Below are 5,683 nucleotides of genomic sequence, written 5' to 3' on the forward strand. Positions count from 1 at the left end.
TGGGGGGGGGGGAGGAACCGAGCATAAAAGAAGACCAAAAAGCATTAGAATCTTTCTTTCTTGATATTTATAAGAGGAAAGAACGATTACGTTTTAAGTGAAGCCATATCTATTCAGTAAACCAAACAAAATTTTCTTATTCTTTGAACCTTCAAACAAAACAAAGAAACCACTTTATTTTCTTTGTAACAAAGAAACCAAGAAACAACAAACCACTTTTGCCCTTTACACCACTTTATTTAACATGTTAAATGAGTTATTCGTGCCTGTTTGTATCCTTTATGTCGTTCCTAAAAAAAACAGTTTCCTGTTTGGAATTTTGTTTGACTACCAGACAGGCAGAAAGACAAAAAATTCCCTACTCCTTTCTGCACATGAGCGATCAGGACAAGATTCCACAAATTTTGCCAATTTCAAAGCCAAGCTACTGCTAAACTGCAGGTTCGTGTTCTGATTCATGTTCAAAATATAAAATTTAATTTTATGTCAAGTAGTTCCTCGATCATACACTGATGTCTGTGGGCAGACAGACAGACAGACAGACAGACAGACAGACAGACAAAGTGAACCAATTGCTTTTCCTCCCTTTTCACTTCACACACATGGCCGGGTACAAACTGAAGCAAAATCTCTTTACATTTGAAGATATATATATATATATATATATTTTTTTTTTTTTTTGACGTTATAAATTAATTCTGTTTTTCATTGTCCAGTCTCATAAGTTACGATTTCAAAAAAGTGTTGACAGTTACACTCACCAAAAAAGTTTCAACATTACAAGAGTTGAGTGTATGACTTTAGTTGTGAAAGATTTCCTTGGCTATTCATTTGGAAAAACTTTCAGCAGTACACCATGTCATCTGTGTTGCTTCCAGCTATTCTAGCATTTCCTAATAAGGTATGACTCTGGGCTTTAAAGAGGTTCCCGTGAGTATCCACCACACAGTAATTACACAGCCTTCCGGTCCCTCTCTCTGAGCTCGTGAATGCTTGAGCCATCCATTTCAGAATTCCACCTGCTCCTCTACCTTCCTGAAATAGTTTTCTTTTCCGACAAAGGAATATGCTATTTCAGCACATTATCCGAAATAAAACCCATCAAAAAAAAAAAGAGGAAAGAGGACAGGTAGTTCCATTATGCTCCACCCCCCTGGTGTGACAAATACAAATAATCTCAACTATAACCCAAAACTAAAGTTCAATTTCCACCCCAATCCCAACAATATACTTCCTTGCACGGCGAGTTCAGAATTGAAGAAAGTGGTTGTCACATCTCTGTCATGCCCAAAAGAGTAGGAGGTGTGGATTGACAGCCATCCGTACATTTAATTTATCAAAATATGATGAAGGAAAAATATTCTCCCTCGCCCTCCCTTGCTTCTTTTAGATATTCCTCCACACACCCCACCACTCCTCCCACAATCTCTCAATATATCTCTCTCTGTCATCCTGTCCGCTAGTTGTGGACTGCCATTCTGATTGGTTCTGCTCTTAAAATATTGAAACCTCAAAGATGAAGAACAGAGCCCTGCTGATGTTTCAGACAGTTATTAAAACAGTTCGTCAGTTACAAGGCCAGTTATCCAGTTTCAATGTCATATATTGGATGAAGAAGTAGACATGTGTGTCGTGAGAGTAAATAGGTGTTTGGATTTTTGTCTGTCTAAAGTGTAGAAGAAACTGCAACAATTCTTCAGATCTCTCCCTTCAATCCTCTCCCCCTTCTCTTCTTAATCTCAATCTTAATTCTCTCTTTATCAACCCCCCGCCCCCCGCCAATCCCCACCCCACCCTTTTCCCATATGCATGTGTTCAGGAGGTTGCCCTTTGTATCTGGAACTTCACACACCTCACTCGAATAAACCGTTTTGCATTCAGAATGCTCTGAAAAGAGCATAAAAGTGGATTCAGCTAATCTGACGAGTAAAAATAGGACCGCAATTCCTGAAGCTCACCTGGATCATGAATGAGCAACAATCACTCAAACCTCCCCCCCCCCCCACAGACCCCCTTAGACCCAGATGTTTTTTAAATACTGTGAACAAACCTTAGTACATCACGGGTGATGAAGGTTGTGGTAAAGTTTCATTGAAATTGTGTGTGCAGTTTCGGAGAAGAGAGCAAATACCTATTTTGGAGGGTCAATACCCCTGAGTAGACCCCCTTAATGAGCGCAGATTTTTATGCAGCCAATACACTTTCATTAGGCATTAGATAGGAAGCTTGTGGTCAAGTTTCATCAAAATCGTGTTTGGTTCAAGCGATAATGACTGAAGTGTTTACGGACTCACTGACTGACTGACTCACCTGACACTGCTTGATCACATAAGTTCACCAGACGAAAGTCCAGGTGAGCTAAAAAAAAAAAAAAAACCCGAAAAAAAACCCCAGACCGAGCAAAGGATTTGAACACTTCTACATGGGGCTGGGAAGGAGGAATTTGTGCAGAATTCCAAACTCACTCAAGATTCAATAAAGTCCATCCTAAACTTATAAAGACACAATTAACAAATCTCATATATCAAACCCATCATGCTCTCTCCCCAAGGTACCTCCTCATAACCACTGCTTTTTTGATTTGGTGCCTTTCCCAACTGAGAAGGTAAATAAAGTTTTCTTCAGCCTCAACTCTGCATTTTTGATGGGCCCAGATGGCATCAGTGCCCATGTTCTCAAATACTGCTCTTGCTCATCCTCTGTCTGCTCTCCTCAGCCTATCCTTTGGCCATCTCACTTCTACTTGGAAATCTGCCATCATTACTTTCATTCTCAAGAAGGGTTAAAAAACAAATCCTTGATTTCAACTTCCTGGAAGGCAAATCCAACTGAAAACAACATAATATCACTCAACAAAGCTCACACTAAGAGTTGGTCCACCCTCAGGAGAGCCAGAAAACAACATGCGGCCAACCACAAGACTGAACTTCCAAATTTGGATCCTTCATCGAAAACCTGGTGGTGCCTTGTCAAGGCTGTCTGGTGTATGCTCCCATGCCGTCCTTTCCTTCACTTCAAATGGCACCACAGTAGACTGCTCATGAGAAGACCGAATGCCTTAATTGTTTGCTTCCTTCCAAGTCTTCTGTCCCCAACCCCTTGCTCCCTGTATCCCTACCCTACAGTTCCACCAAATTGCTTGCAGACTCTGTGTCTTTTTCACTTGAGAAGGTGCAGGAGTTTCTGCCAACCCTCGACACCGATTCTGTAAATGGCCGGGATGGCATCAGCGCACATTTCTCTAAAAACTGCACCATTGCTCTTGCACTTCCTCTTTCTGCTCTTTTCACCCAAACATTTGCCCAAGGTAATCTTTCATCTGCTCGAGAGTCAGCGAACATCACCACATTATACAAACAAAGTGCAAAAACAGATCCTCTAAACTACCGACCTATCAGGTTACTTCCAATTAGCTTACTTCCTTTCAAGTATATACAACAGGAGGGTTTACGTTCTTGAAAACCCCCATGAATCACAACTCTGCAAACTTAGGGGGCAATGGGGGAAATGGGGTTTGGAATTTCAACTTTAAAATTTGTCCAAACTGTGCCCACAATTAACATGTTTAACCTCCGCCATCGAAGATGGACGGAGGTTAGTTTTCACCCCTGTCTGTTTGTTTGTTTGTTTGTGAACAGTATTACGGAAAAACTCCTCGACGGATTTCGACGAAACTTGGTGGGGGGATTAGGTATGGTCCAAGGATCATGCCATTAGATTTTGGACCTGGTCCAAAGTTCAATATGGCCGCTATGGCGGCCATTTTGAAAAAATATTTGAATTTTTGTTTTTGCATTTCTACATGTTTTAAGTGATTTCCACCCCCCCCCAAAAAAAAATTGTTAGAGAAAAAAAACCAAAATTTTGCAACTTTTTTTTCAAAAAAATTTCGATTTTATTTTTTTGCCATTTCTACATGCGTGCCGATCTAGTTTAGTTTATTCAATCGTAGTTCAGTAGAGTGTGATCCGTTTTGGCCATTTTGAAAAAATATTTGAATTTTTGTTTTTGCATTTCCACATGTTTTAAGTGATTTCCAACCCCCCAAAAAATAAAAAAATTGTTAGAGAAAAAAAAAAAATTTGCAACTTTTTTTTCAACAAAATTTAGATTTTTTTTTTTTGCATTTCTTCATGTTATAAGTGATTTCCAACAAAAAACATGCCAAAATTATAATTGCGCTGATTTTGGAACTTCAGGTGGATATACCCACGTAAAATCAACTTCTGTCTCAAGGAATCGAGTTATGACGAATGAATTGAGTATGTAAAAGTTAAAAGTAAAAGGGAAAGTTGCAAACTATAACTCTGTGAGCACTGTTGATGTCAAACTGAATGAATAGGATATCAGGTTCACTTGAGTGACCAAGCAGTATTGGCGGTGGAGGTTTTGCACTCTCCCAAGTGCTCCCCCTCGAGTTGTGCATTGTTTTTGTGCTATTTATTTTCATGAATAAGAGTGATTAAGAACATAAAATAAAGGATTATTTTCTTGAGTTATTATTACTATTCCATATGCAGGTTGTGGCTGCTGGTTACATCATCATGGAGTGTGTGGTTGTGCTACTGATGCAGTGCCCCGTTTCCAGTAAGCTGGTTATCATTTTTCCGACCTCAGAAGGATGACAGACTGAGAGTCAACCTTACCTGGTGTTATTTAACATCATGACGGGGCTCAGACTCAAGATGCAAAGATCTTAAACCAGCCACGTTAACCGTTAAGCCAACACCAAGCTTGTTTTCCTGTATGAAGAACATCAAATATAATTTATTTTGTTGAGTTATTAAGATTAAGAAACTTACCTTTAATAATAATGATGATGATAAACCTGGTCCAATAATGCGATGGCGACAGGGCCGGATTAACCACTAGGCCCGTGAGGCCCGGGCCTTGGCCTACGAAAATTTCCGATGACGGTTTTTTTTTTTTTCAGTCTTATTTATGTGACTCGACATGTGCAGGAAGGCTGTACACACCGTGAGGGAAGGCGGCTGGCACGCTGCCAGTGATCATCGACAGCGAGCGTGGAACCACGTGATCACATCACATCACAATCAGCCAATCACAGGCGTCGCCGCTATCTGGCTGATGGGTGAGGTAACGTTCGCGCTGAGTATGAACACACTGGCCTCCTCTTACTTTCCTGTGAGTTATCGAGCATCCTGACGCTTGCAGTTCTTCGTTTTGCTCTTATTTGTCGTTTTTTAATCTTGACTATCGCCGACGGATATATTCAGCACCACGACAGTGGTTCTTGCAAACGCGACAAAAAGAAGAGGCGAGAAACAGAAACAAAAAGACTGTCTGGATCCATGTTGAAATTTTTTTCACCTCACGAGAGTCGAGATGAGCAAACGGGATGTGCGGATTCAGAGTCTTCTGACGTCGATATCGAGGGATCAAGTAATCGAGCAACGAGAGAAGCATTGGAACAACTGCAGCCAGTGCTGCGGCTCGTAGTTTCAATCCTGATCCTGCTGAATGGACTCTCTCCGCAGAACTCGTGGATAATTTCATCCAGAATCCTCCCTGCCGAGATAGGAACGCAGATTTTTCGTATACGGCCCGAGTGTATCCAGATAAAACACGGTATTTTCGGCGTGAACACTTTCAGCGGAAACTCACGAACGGGGAAACGGTGAACAGGGACTGGATGCTGTTTTCTCCATCAAGTGGTAAACTT

At 40.9% G+C, this 5,683-nt stretch overlaps 1 long non-coding RNA gene across 3 annotated transcripts in view; it reads right to left on the reverse strand.

Moving 5' to 3' along the window:
* Positions 1–5,127, reverse strand: part of LOC147028678 (uncharacterized) — a 52,092-nt gene extending 46,965 nt beyond the window's left edge. For all 3 annotated transcript variants that reach the window (XR_015057660.1, XR_015057661.1, XR_015057659.1), the window contains exon 1: positions 4,803–5,127. This is a non-coding gene — a long non-coding RNA (uncharacterized LOC147028678). The remainder of the gene's footprint in view (positions 1–4,802) is intronic.
* Positions 5,128–5,683: the final 556 nt, after the last annotated feature.

The sequence above is a fragment of the Eptatretus burgeri genome, chromosome 4 (genome assembly GCF_056783735.1).
Source record: "Eptatretus burgeri isolate ZD-2024b chromosome 4, Ebu_testis_v1, whole genome shotgun sequence".
NCBI lineage: Eukaryota > Metazoa > Chordata > Myxini > Myxiniformes > Myxinidae > Eptatretus > Eptatretus burgeri.